This window comes from Bombyx mandarina, chromosome 09 (assembly GCF_030267445.1).
Source record: "Bombyx mandarina strain Sakado chromosome 09, ASM3026744v2".
NCBI classification, from domain to species: Eukaryota; Metazoa; Arthropoda; class Insecta; order Lepidoptera; family Bombycidae; genus Bombyx; species Bombyx mandarina.
This window is the reverse complement of record NC_143216.1, coordinates 12,505,752-12,520,364: the sequence shown is the minus strand read 5'-3', so window position 1 is coordinate 12,520,364 and position 14,613 is coordinate 12,505,752. Positions and strand designations below refer to the sequence as shown.

At 36.5% G+C, this 14,613-nt stretch overlaps 1 protein-coding gene across 5 annotated transcripts in view; it reads right to left on the bottom strand.

Annotated features, from left to right (window-relative positions):
* slo (calcium-activated potassium channel slo) overlaps positions 1–14,613 on the bottom strand; it is a 78,930-nt gene that overhangs the window by 27,835 nt on the left and 36,482 nt on the right. The window lies entirely within an intron of this gene.

Here is a 14,613-nt window from a genome sequence, read left to right as displayed (position 1 = left end):
TTGAATTGCACACACTGATGTATGACATTATGCTCTATATCAGCCTTTCCCAAAGTGGGCGATAACCCCCCCTTGTGGGCGCTGCAGGCCTAAAGGTAGGTTTTTAAAAGTAGGTTGGTTTTTAGGTATGTGAAAAAATGGGGGCGATAAAAAATAATTTATTCTCAAAGTGGGCAGTAGACAAAAGAGGTTTGGGAACCACTGCTCTATATAGTTTTAACAGTTTTAAGTGGTTATCGGAGCTCATAAACATAAAAAAACGTAAATGCCACCGCCCAACCTGAGATCTAAGTCCTAAGTCCGAGTTCTAAGCTACAACGGCTGCCCCACCCTTCAAACGCATTACTGCTTCACGGCAGAAACAGAAGACAGTGTGTGGGACATTCCCGTGCGGGTCAAAACACCCTACCGCTACTGAAAATAGTTGATTCCATGTAGCGAGTCGGGTGACGACATTTACCTTGTAGCGTGTCTCGTACATTGAGTAAATTCTTAATCTCAAGTTCGTCGCCTTAAGCTTTTCCTTTACAACAGTTGAAACTAATAAACATAATTAAAATCGGACAGCGGTTTGGTCATGCTCATGAAATTAATGAAGTCTATAATCGAAGACTGAAATGCATTAACGAGTGTAAAAGTTCATTAGTTTGACTAAAATTCAAGAGTCAACAATCGCTCTCACCGAACCTTGATGTAGAAGCAAGTTACTCCTTATATCATCAGGTACCTATCAGTGTAAGTCTCGTTAAAATCGGTCCAACCGTTCCAAAGATTAGCCGGAACAAACAGACAGACAGACAGACAAAAATTGTAAAAAATATTATTTTGGTGTATGTACCGATATATATTATGCATGTAGTGAAAAGCGGTTATTTCAATATTACAAACAGACACTCCAATTTTATTTATATATATAGATGTATTACTAGTTTTCTGAAGTTTCACCTGCGTGCACTACACCTATAAGTGGCTGAAAAAGTTACCTATATTCTTAGCCAGGGTTCAAACTACATATTCCCATATCGAACTTTGTTTAAAACCGGCGTAGTGGCTTGGACATGAAATTCTAACAAATAGACAGAGCCACTTTAGGATTACCCTTTAATGTAGGATTAATAATATTATTTATTAACTTTACAATATGAAAGTGAATTCCATAAATATTTTTCAATGAAGAGAACTTTAGTGCGATATTCTGTTTTATTAAGGTAAAGAACTGTCTATCTCTCTAATCTGCTCTAAAACTAACGCCTGTCTACCAGTATAGGTAAGCAACTTGAATCCATTCAGTACAAAAATAGCGGTATTTCCTTTTTTTACTATTCGTATGATTATAAACGGTTTGCGATCCACCAAATTGGGAAGAATGTGCAATGTACAGATCCGTAGATCTTCTCATATTCGAAAGATGCTCAATAATGTTCTATAGGATGTTCCAATAAGAAGTTTAATTTTGAACAGAACGCTATTTTATTTTAGGTCTTGGAATTGGGGAACATTTCATATGAAGAATATGGTCCTAAAAGCGTGGTCGTAGCAACAAAGAAACGACATTTAAAGTCTATTTCATTGTAATGTAGGTAGTTCCATAATTTTAATAACAAATTAAATTCATTATATTTTTTAATTCACTCAATGCCATAGTTTTCATCTTTATCACGGCCTTTTCATTCCTAATTGCCAGTAACCTCATGGGGCCATTTTGGTTTCGCCTTGTGTGATGGCCGAGCTAATGGGGCTTAGTCTCAGAGGGTGGTACTGCTATTACATACACAGCCCACATTACCCCGAAGTCCTTTTCCATCAGCGCGGCAAAATTCGAATCAAAGGAAATATATGTATTTTTTTACACATCAATGCAGCAAGCAATGTGCTTAGTGCGAGTTTTTTAACGTTCTCGATGGCGTAAAAGTTAACTCAAATTTGTATGGAGTTGAAACAGCGCCCCTAGTGGCAAACGTAGGCAAAAGTTCGAACTCCATACAAAAATTTTGTTAACTTTTACGTTATCGAGAACGTTAAAAAAACGCACTAAGCACACTGAATCTCAAATATATTAAGTGTATAATCTATGACACTGAACGTGAGCTCGCCCATCTGTCTAGATATATGTATAGGTAGATATATGTATGGGATCATCGGTGATGTCATTTAAGACAAATAATGTTTAATGAATGTAAATTGAGATTCACGAACCCAATAAGTAACAATTAGGGCAATTATGCATACCATTCTTGGTTCTGAGCTATTCCTAATTGAATTATTTATTAAATTGGTCATTTTGATTTTGGTGTTAGAATAAAAAATGAGAGATTCGATTTCTTGGTATGTCCGTGGTTTTCTATACACAAAAAAAGTGTTATAAACGCTGATAAAGTTTATGTTAAATATAGATTTCAATAAACAGACTGTGAAAAGAAAAAGGAAAGAAAAAACTCGCCTTCGTTCATGATTGTTTGTTTTCTATGTATCGTCATGGGTACATGGATATTGTCACGGTTAAGTCACGAATAAAAAAGACACATTAATTTATTTTAGATAAACAGATGCGGCCAAAACAACAGGTTACATGTATATATATAAGCTCAAGTGATCTTAAAAAGGAAAATACTTAAGGTAAAACACTTTGGATATTTTGTGGGAAAGGTCATAAAATTCTCCCGACATAAGACAGTCAAACGGAAAACTTTTTAATAATGAGATGAGAAGCAAATAGGTTTTAAACTCATCTCGGTCGAGTGCACAACTTCCTGGCGGAAGACGGAAAGTTAGACTTGCCACTTAACTGCCTTGGCAATTTGCCGGCAAAACTTAACATAGTACTAAAACTTCGAATGACGTTTATATCTTCTGAAGTATGTTTTATTCTGGGTCGTTCATGAAAGAACTTCACCGTTATAATAGATTTCTTGCGTCATTGCTTTAGTGTATGCTGTCACGTGCGAATGCTTATGATGCATTTGGTGAAGTTTTGTTATGAAGAGAGAGAGAGAGAGAGACATTTTTTGGAACAAAGTTCCTTATGGGACGATGCGGAGGGGTACCCTAACCGGGAAAAAACGTCCGTAACGTAAGATTTTTATTATTTATGTATAGTCTTAGTATAATGGCTATACAGTGTCTAATGTATAGTCTACGTGATGACGGTTATTATTCATATAAACAGCTGTTTCTTTGTATATTATTACTATATATTTTTTATAAATCATTGTGAATAAAATAAAGTTGACAACTTTGTAAAGTAGTTTTTATTTTATTTTATTTTTATCAATAAAAAAATCATAATAAAAATGTTTACCCGAATAATTATTTTCTTTATATCTTGAATACAACTTAAAATTAATATTTTTATAATAAGGAACTTCGTTCCTATCCGGTGTCCCACGACACCACACATCTTTTTTTTTCTACTTATTGGCTTGTAGCCTTAGGAACTATTCTAGTTACATGCAGATGGGAGAATTTGTTTAACAGTCTGTAATGACGTCTTGAACGACATTATTCCCTAGTTGTGGGCCCGCGGTGGTAAGTACAATCATCTGGGCTGCTCCTACCGCGATCAGTCACGCGGTTCACTTTTAAAGATGACGTCATAATCATTAAGCAATACAATTAAGATTAAAATCACTTGTCTCAAGGCATTAATTCATGGATGTCAGAGATTCGTTTGCCCGCATGCTACAAAACAAATATTTCCAAATTAAACTGCCCTAATCTGAAAATTATTTCGAGTATATGTTTAAGTACACCCACAATTCGAAAACCAAATAACTTAACTAAGAAACTAGCTACAATCGAACCTAAAAACCGAAGCGCTATAGTCCATATAAGTCGTCGTGGCCTAAAGGATAAGACGTCCGGTGCATTTGTATGTAGCGATGAACCGGTGTTCGAATCCCGCAGGCGGGTACCAGTTTCTCTAATGAAATACGTACCTAATAAATGTTCACGATTAACTTCCACGGTGAAGGAATAACATCGTGTAATAAAAACCAAACCCGCAAAATTATAATTTGCGTAATCACTGGTGGTAGGACCTCTTGGGAGTCCGCACGGGTAGGTACCACCACCCCGCCTATTTCCGCCGTGAAGCAGTACTGCGTTTTTCGGTTCGAAGGGTGGGGTAGCCGTTGTAACTATACTGAGACCTTAGAACTTATATCTCGAGGTGGGTGGCGCATTAACGTTGTAGATGTCTATGGGCTCCAGTAACCACTTAACACCAGGTGGGCTATGAGCTCGTCCATCCATCGAAGCAAAAAAAAAAAACCAGTACCACTAGACAAATTTGACTCTTAAATATGAATTTCTAAAGCAAATAGTATTCATAGGACTACTAACTCGAAAGGCTAACCGTGGTTGCAGCGAGAAAGACACCTTGTGCGCGCATTCAGGTCAATATCAAAAAGCTCAACTCGTCTTCAATGATATACGCAAATTATTTATATAACATGAACCGGAAAAAAATGCGAGTTTATTGGATTAGGCCGGTACGAGTGCACAAGGCTAATCCATTTACATTGGTTGACATCCAATTATGCAGAAAGGTTCCCACCCAGCGCCAAGGTCGCCTTCACTCGGCGAAGATTTATGACATTTTTCTTTCTATTATTTCTATGTGTGTGTGTTTTTTTAAGTAAAGGAATCATTATCATTTATGTAATTAATTATCTTTTATGTGCCCATAAACAATGAAGCCATCAACTATAATTAAACAGATAAATTAGAGATATTTTGTCATTGTAACTGATGCTTTTGTATTAATGTTGTATTTAAAAAAAAAGGTATAAGTATCGATGTTTTTATTCGGTTTGATAAGTGAAATCCATGGTAAATCTCGAAACTTTAAAGGTTGATTTTTTTTATACTATATATATACCTACTCGTGTATAGTACAGGATACAAATCCTATACATCTACACGGCACCATCCCGAATGTCCTGTGAGTCACATCTTTCCAACCACAAGGCAAAATTATGCTACTTTCCCGTGCGGTAACCGAAACAAGTTCTTATTCATCTGGTTAATTAGTGTATTCATGTCTAATAAAAACAACAAAGTATGTCAGGAACCTTAAAAAGTCTAAAGTCAAAAATACGAATCGATATATGTACAAAAAAAAAAAAAACATTTTTCTGTAAACAATTGCAAACTTTTTCTTTAAGCAATTGTAGCAAAAACTAAATACCCGAGTTATTGCTTACCTTTCCGGCGTATTACCGTTCTGAAATATTCCAGAAAATCCCAAAAGCCGGAAGACCGTAAAAGATTATTGCCCTAAGAAAATAGGTCAAACTCCGTACATTTTCCGGATCCAATCTGACGGCCTTTTTTTTTTTTGCTACCGAGAACACTTTTACAGGCCCCGGAATACGACAGAAAGCGGTCATAAATATCGTACATCGAAGACATAAACGTAGGAACTTGGAATCGCAGTTGTAAAACTGCCTTTTTTCTTTCATTTAGTAAAATCGACCTTAGCGACATTTGTGGAATTCCGTAGAATAAAACAATGGGTTGTGTTTAGACAAAAATACTTCATACATTAAATATTTTCAGGGATTTTTTTTTAACATACCCATATACGTTGGTCATATAGATCTAGGCAAACTAGGATACTATATTTATATACATATGTCTCGGTTAGTGGGTGATCAGACAGCGTTTTAGCTGTTTTCGCTTGACTTAATCTTAGTTCAAAACCAAAGAGAGCATTGGACAGTCATTATAAGCAAAACAAAATTAAATATCATCGACAGAAATTACCTAAAGAAACAACTGGGCTTAATGTCTAGATTAAAACTATAATTATTAAAACGTAATTAAATAAATAATTATTTTATTAGTTATTCTTTTTGAGCAACTAAGATTAAATTTTAACAGTTAAGATAAAGAGATGTCGATGAAATATCATTATAATAGGGACTTTGAAAACTGATGCATTATATATTATATATTATAACGTAATAGTAATTTTGATTAAAATGGTTTGTATGGAAGTAATCACAAGAAGTACGGGCCTCCTGAAATCTTGAAAGAAACAAAAATGTCGTTGTAGCTCATATCGGTAAATATATTTTTCTACAAACCAAATTGTTACAAATGTGTTATTAACATTAAAAACTTTCCGACGAAAATGTAACAATTGTGTGCTTTATTTAATTACAGCAGTTCTGGCGGTAAAGTTTTCAACAAATATCACGAGGAATTGCGTAACCACGACATTTCTTTCGAAGAACTACCCCGATTACCCGTAACGAGAGTTCTTACCTTTGACATTATGCTTTTAACATTTCAATTTTGTCGCTAGGAAATATGTAGTTCTGTTTGATTTACGTTTTCACTGTTTCTCTGCTATTACGACATAATTTTAGTTTTAACCTTAAGAAAGATACTCGATATTACTTGAAAAGTCCAAAGGTTATTTGAGGCCGTCAGCGCAAAAGTGGCCTAAGCATACCATAGTTAGTATGGAGATAATGAGGTTCGAATTTATAATACTTCGTAGGCCAAAAAAAACGCGTTATAATAATGTTTACAAACTCATTTGTTATCTACGGATTGTAAACTAGGCATAGGCGGATTTTGCATCAAAATTTATTATGTTTTAAATAAATCGCAATACATAAGCATGAATATGTATTGTGAGTTAGGCCACTTTTGCGCTAATGGTATCATTTATCCAAAGGCAGGAAGTAGAAGCTGCAATTCTATTGTTAACAGCTCTCCTCTCTAGAACGGGAGATTGTTTCCCGGGAGAAATTCATGAAACTCATTCTAGCAACTTGTATTAAGGCTATTGTGGTTTTCTTACCACCAGAATTGGAAATTATACAAACCGGTCTGTCTCAGGGTTATGGACGATAAAATTTAACCCACGCATTGACCTTGTAGACCGTGGATGAATAAGATTTTATGTTAGAGAGAGTTAATTTTTTTTTATTGCTTACATGGGTGGATGAGCTCACAGCCCACCTGGTGTTAAGTGGTTCCTGGAGCCCATAGACATCTACAACGTATATGCGCCACCCACCTTGAGATATAAGTTCTAAGGTCTCAAGTATAGCTACAACGGCTGCCCTACCCTTCAAACCGAAACGCATTACTGCTTCACGGCAGAAATAGGCAGGGTGGTGGTACCTACCCGCGAGGACTCACGAGAGGTCCTACCACCAGTAAAAACGACTCTCGGAATTATGAGCGGTGTATCCATTCGCTCGATTAATTCCAGAACAGTGAATGAATTTGATATTCAGTTCACCAGTGTCTGAAGATTTCGGAGCCCGATTGACTAATATGCTCATTAAATAAATTGAACATTATCTCTAAAGTTGTTCCTCGGATTTTGTGAATCATACACAAAATGAAAAGTACTATTACTGACGGAGACTGTAAAAGTAGTTTTTATATTTAGATAGAAATTTTTAAGAATCCATTTAGTTTGCTTCCTGGAAGATGAAGTTTCAAAATAAAAAGCTACTAAAATGTACAGAAACCTTTCACCGGTTGTTTTGAAATACGTTTGGTAAGATGTGGGCTAACCTATTTATGTTGGCTACTGTCAATAATGAAAATTCGATCTTAATCTCTGATGCTTCAGGGCTTAGATTAGTTGTTGTGTTATCACTTTTGTTTTACTTAAAACATTTTGAAAAACCTTTGACCGTTTTTTTAATTGGCGTAAAGGATAAGACGTCCGGTGCATTCGTATCTAGCGATGCACCGGTGTTCGAATCCCGCAGGCGGGTACCAATTTTTCTAATGAAATACGTACTTAACAAATGTTCACGATTGACTTCCACGGTGAAGGAATAACATCGTGTAATAAAAATCAAACCCGCAAAATTATAATTTGCGTAATTACTGGTGGTAGGACCTCTTGTGAGTCCGCACGGGTAGGTACCACCGCCCTGCCTATTTCTGCCGTGAAGCAGTAATGCGTTTCGGTTTGAAGGGTGGGGTAGCCGTTGTAACTATACTGAGACCTTAGAACTTATATCTCAAGGTGTGTGGCGCATTTACGCTGTAGATGTCTATGGGCTCCAGTAACCACTTAACACCAGGTGAGCCCTGAGCTCGTCCACACATCTAAGCAATAAAAAAAAAATTGATAACACTAAACTTCCTCAAATGAACTAAAAAAAGAAGAAAAGAAAATCAGTTGGGAAACAAAGGAGAAAGAAAATGCTACTTAAAAGTTATGTTTTGGCTATACATTTTCGCAGATTAATTATCCAAATGAATAAGCACGCTTTGGAAATGAAAGGAAGGTTCAATAAATCTTCGAACCGATAGATATTATTAGATTCAAAATGTTTTGAGAAATACTGGGTCTCATACAGAATACAAAATCCATCAAATGATATCACTTCTAAAATAGATGACAAAATATCGCAATTTGCGTTTACCATCAAATTCGCACTGGAGACCTTGTGGGCTATGTGCGTTTGCACGTCATCATGGAAGAGGGGCCATGGGGATAATCACTAGGAAGACCTATGGGATGCCATTGTCACTATAGCAGGAATAAGAGAATAAGGGAAGTCATTTGATATTCTGTGTCCAGAGATTCGGTACGCCACCTGCAACCTTTGTTTCCGTCCTTTAGCCTATGAATAAACAAACTAAAACATAAGTTAAATTAGAGTATTTTCTGTAGAGCCACCTGGCAACATCGTTTATATAACCGGCTACACTGTCCCGGATATACGCTGAAAGCCTAGTGCGGAGTTTGCGCAGAACATCGCTCCATTAAAACCGGACTTTTGTCCCATATTACGTACACCTTTCACAGGCCCATTTGTGCACCCATTTTAAGGCGCCACGTAAATGAGATGGCGTTTTAAAGTATGTAGCTTAAGTAGAAAACTTTTATTTGTCGGTGGTTTTAGGTGTTATGCAAGTTCCATACTAAAGGTACAGCAAAATATTTTGAAATATTTAGAAGCACTCACTTCTTTATGTTCTCGATTTTTAAATGTTGATACCAGCGATCCCAACGTCATACAACTTTATTATAAAGCCACCAATGGTGAGCGTTCAGGAGTAGATGTCATATTAACTTTAAGTTACCAAATAAAAAACCGAAAAATAAAATGTAGCTTGGGATAAGCATTGAGTCTTAAAATTATATAATTTTAATATTAGTACGTCAGTAAGTAGGAGTTTTGTGTGGAATAAACGATAAGGCGAGCCCACTGAGTTTCTCGCCGGATCTTCTCAGTGGGTCGTGTTTCCGATCCGGTGGCAGATTCTGCTAAGCACTGCTCTTGCTAGGGTCAGTGTTACCAACACTCCCGGTTTGAGCCCCGTGAGCTACCCACATGTCAAGGAGTAGCTGAAATAGCCTCTCAAGGCTATCAGCATAGATAGGAAAAAAGATAAGGCGGATAATGTATTCGCATCGAGCAATGTGACTTTGGCTTGGTTTAAGTCCCACGTTCCATTTTTTGTAAAGAAAATTAAATACCACAATCATACTATTTTTGGCGCGAAACGGTGACGACTTTTTTGAATTGAGAATTAGGATTCCGAACACATACTTTTTGTATAAGAAAGGAGGATTATTGGTGGCCTTTTTAATTTCACGAGGACAGGTGGGCGAGCATGCGCTTAGCCAGGAGGGGTGGGATTTGCTAACAGTTGCCCGAGCGCCGCCGAAAGAGACCTAACGGCTCAAAGGCAGCTGCTTCACGAATGCATTTAGCACATACTAACTAAGGCTCGCATTGGCAATCGCGTCGAGATAAAAAGTGATAATGTGAATTAAGTTCATTGAGATTTCGGTACATCGGCGAAAATTGGAAAGAGATTCAATAGTCTAAAGCGTCGGAATATGAGATCTTTTGTCGTTAGCGGCGGGCGACCGAAAGGGAATCCGTTTTATTTATAACATATCATTTGTCATGAGTCTCTAGAGACGCGGGATTTTTGTGTGTCACAACTAAAATAAACTTCTTACACCACCAAACTAGATTTTATCTATAAACGTTTCGAGGTTAAGTTTGTACGTATAATTCTCTAAAAATATTACACTAGTAAAAAGACACGGGTGAGCTGTGATGGCGTGTTTAAGAGATTCACTGGATCTAATTAAAACTATATACTTTTAAGATTTAATTCCGTGTTCTTTTTTTATTTTTTTATTTTATTAATATTATTTCCGAACTTTTCAAATATTTTACAGATTACTTCATAGCCATCGGCCATTTTGAATATTGCGCACACGTCGAACTAAAAAAAGATATAAAAAACAAATGTAGATAATTATCACCGTAAAAGTTTTTTTAATTGTGTCTACAGCACGAAAATCGAAAACCGATGGACATCATACTATGACAGTATCACTTTCAAGGAATTGTATTTCAAAAGATGGTACCTATCATTTTACAGCAAGTTCTATAACCTCGAATCATAGTCGCGTTACCGAGACTTTTTTAAATATTATGCTTATTGATTGTACTAAGCGTTGTATTTTTAAAAGAAGCGAGACATACGATCGTAAATCATTCTTATATTAATAAGCTTCAACGTTTTGTTTGGGTTACATCGCGTTGTTTATCTTTCACAGCAAGTGAATTATCAAGCGTATTGTAAGCATATTTGTTGCGGTTAAGGCGGTAAATCACTCGTGCTTTCGTGATAGAAGGTGCTGGTAGCCCGTAATTTCAATACAATTTAATCCACGAACTCGCCTTGAAAGTCCGAGATAACAACAAACCAATTTATAAACATCGATCGTGTTTCGTTAAAAATATTTTCGCTTTTAAAATTCGAACTATATAATTCCATATATATTTTTTTTGCTCTTTAATATTTAAACAAAGAAGAATGACGGAAGATAATGATTAAACATAAGAAACTGCATTAAAAATTCTGCTCGGTACCTACATAATTTCTCCGTTTGTCGCTAATTGTACACATAATGTAGAATAAACATTAATTAAATTAAACTTAGGAAAGACTCAAAAAATTGTATTAAATAGAGTCAGATATTAATGCGTTATATTTTTAAGTTACTAACATAGATTATTAGTAACACTAACAAAAAAAAATTGTTCGATGTTTCGAATACTATGGACGTTTATCCTGAACGACCAAGGTGTCATTTGAAGATTAAATTTTTTTACTGGTGGTAGAACCTCTTGTGAGTCCGCGCGGGTGGGCACCACCACCCTGCCTATTTCTGCCGTGAAGCAGTAATGCGTTTCGGTTTGAAGAGTGGGGCAGCCGTTGTAACTATACTTGAGACTTTAGAACTTGTATCTCAAGGTGGGTGGCGCATTTACGTTGTGGATGTCTATGGACTCCAGTAACCACTTAACACCAGGTGGGCTGTGAGCTCGTCCACCCATCTAAGCAACAACAAAAAAAAATATATATATACGTTTGTTTATTATTTACTTCCAGATTTAAAAAAGTCTAATGCTATATTTTAAATTCGTTTTTTTAAGTTAGCTTATTAGTTAAAAAAAATAGAAATACCGAAGGTAGAAAAATCATACTGATTAAGTACATAAAGTAACGATTAAGTACATCAATTTACATAAAATTAATGTCGACAACACTATTAGGTATAATTAAGAAAACAAATTACATTAAAGGTATGAATTACGAATCGCTTTGGTTGCTAACAAAGGAAATCCCGTCCATTGTAAGAAGCAACATTGTGGGGTGAGTTCAAAGGATTGTTCTAGCACTAAAACCTTATATTATTCATCTAGTCGTGGAGATGTAAGACGTGGCTGTATACATTACACGCCTTCGTCGGGAATTGTTCTGGCATTAAAAATGTTAGCTCTCTCTCTCTATTCGCTCGCTTTTATGCTACAGTAAAAACTAAGAATAAGTGTTTCATTATATCTATATAGGACTGGGTAACACGAAGTGCTGGCCATTGGCTAATTGCTTCTTGCTCAACAATTTCTAAAAATCTATACATATAAATAAAATTGGAGTGTCTGTTTGTGATATTGAAATAACCGCTTTTTACTACATGTATATGAATATATATACGGTACATACACCAAAATAACATTTTTTACAATTTTTGTCTGTCTGTCTGTCTGTTTGTTTGTTCCGGCTAATCTCTGGAACGGCTGGACTGATTTTGACGGGACTTTCACTGACAGATAGCTGATGATATAAGGAGTAACTTAGGCTACTTTTTTTAGACTAGCTTCGCCCCGCGGCGTCACCCGCGATACGACAATAACCGCGGGTAACATCGCGGGACTCAACTATCAATAATAAAATTTCATATTTCCGCAGCGAAGCGAGGGCGGGTCGCTAGTAAAAAATAAAAATAGAATTTTGTTTTTTTTTTCGAAAATATATTAATCAATGTACATAATTTATCTAAATTGTAGTTTATGTAAATAATTGTTGGTGTTTTCTAGAGTTATACATGATGCGCGAGTTTAGTACTTGATTCCAACTTATCTCATACTATTGACAATGAAAATAAAAACACTTAATCACTCCCCAGTTGCATGTTAAATCTTAATTTACATTTTTTTATTGCTTAGATAGGTGGACGAGCTCACAGCCCACCTGGTGTTAAGTGGTTATTGGAGCCCATATACATTTACAACGTAAATGCGCCACCCACCTTGAAATATAAGTTCTAAGGTCTCCAGTATAGTTACAATGTATAGTTATTAAATACACTCATGATTGTTATGATAATCTAACGAAAATTGAGGCATTATTATTAGTTAGATAAAAACATGGCCTATACACGGACGAAATTGCAACCGAACGAGCAGTTTCGCTAATTGTTTTTTCAAAAAAACATTCAAATCACTTAATTCAACATTATTAACTAGTAAAGAACATTGTTATTATTTATCAATACCAAAAGGCTGCCAGGCGGACCCGCAATTTTGCATTAAATGTCGCCAACAATCCAAATTATACGCATTAAATTTTCCATACATATACTTTATTTATTAGTTTTTATGTAAAATGTCCCTTCGGAACAAGGTGACACTTTACAAAACTTGCATAAGGCCCGTCATGACTTACGCGAGTGTGGTGTTCGCTCACGCGGCCCGCACACACACATAGACACCCTCCAATCCCTACAATCCCGCTTTTGCAGGTTAGCTGTCGGGGCTCCGTGGTTCGTGAGGAACGTTGACCTACACGACGACCTGGGCCTCGAATCAATTCGGAAATACATGAAGTCAGCGTCGGAACGATACTTCGATAAGGCTATGCGTCATGATAATCGCCTTATCGTAGCCGCCGCTGACTACTCCCCGAATCCTGATCATGCAGGAGCCAGTCACCGTCGACGCCCTAGACACGTCCTTACGGATCCATCAGATCCAATAACCTTTGCACTAGACGCCTTCAGCTCTAGGAGCAGGCTTAGGGACCTCGGTAACCGTACTCGTCGAACTCGACAAAGAGTTCGCCGTGCAACCTAACCCATGAATCAGCTCGCTGAGTTTCTCGCCGGATCTTCTCAGCGGGTCGCGATTCCGATCCGGTAGTAGATTCATTCGCGAAGCAGCTACTCTTGAGCTGTTAGGTCTCCTTCGGAGGCGCTCGGGCAGCTGTTAGCAAATCCCACCCCTCCTGGCTGAGTCTTTGCTCGCTCACCTGTCCTGGTGAAACTGGAAAGGCCTCCGGGCCACCAGTAATCCTTCAATCATAAAATAAAATAAAATAGTTTTTATTAGGCTTAATATTAATAATCGTGTTAAAATAAATTTATGTCGTTTTAAAATTAAAAACACACGCTTTATTATCCAAACGAACTAATATTTATTTAATCATGATTTTTTATTTTGTTCATCAATCAAGACTAATGCCCGTATCTTTAGACGTTTCGTAAAATAGTCCTCCACTCTTAACTCATCCGATGATGCTCGAGAATTCCCTCCAAACTTACTCGAGTTTGGTATTTTTAGTCGACCATTACAATATTCCTCAACTGTCCTCGAGTGAGGTAATAATGATGAAAATTTGATCAAGCTAGCATCAAACCCATAGAGTTCTGTAGTCTATGGTCATTGTTTAATGTCAAAGTCAAGCTGCCGCTGTCTGTTTGACACTAGATGAACTTGTTTGATGTTTTGGTTGCTGAGTTATTCGTAAATATGTGTGCGTGCGGTAAATCTGAAAGTGTATTATTTATTTTCTAATCTATTATTATTTTAGATTTCCGATCCGGCTTTGTATTTTTATTCGCCGCTTTTGTGTGATTTTGGTTGCATCGTGTTGTTGAAGTGCTTTTCCACAACCACCAGTTTATTATTATATAAATAAAACTTATAATCGCATTGACTTTATTTATCAGGTAGTAAGCAAAATATGTCTCTTATGTAGGTAAATAAAATAAAGAGTTTCCAATGTCTAACCTCGAACTATTTACTTTATTAATAAATATTATCAAACTTAAATTTTCAAAATACGTGGGAATCATGCACAGATCCAGGCCATTGCACAACAATATCATATATTTCCATTTGCGGTCCACATACTATTTGGACATTGATAGAAAACCAGCCTTGAGGAACGTTCAAGGTACGTCGCGACGTACCTTGACTTGACAGTTCGCTTACTTCACTCCGGTTAGGAAATTTTTCCAAGGTCGTTTGAGTG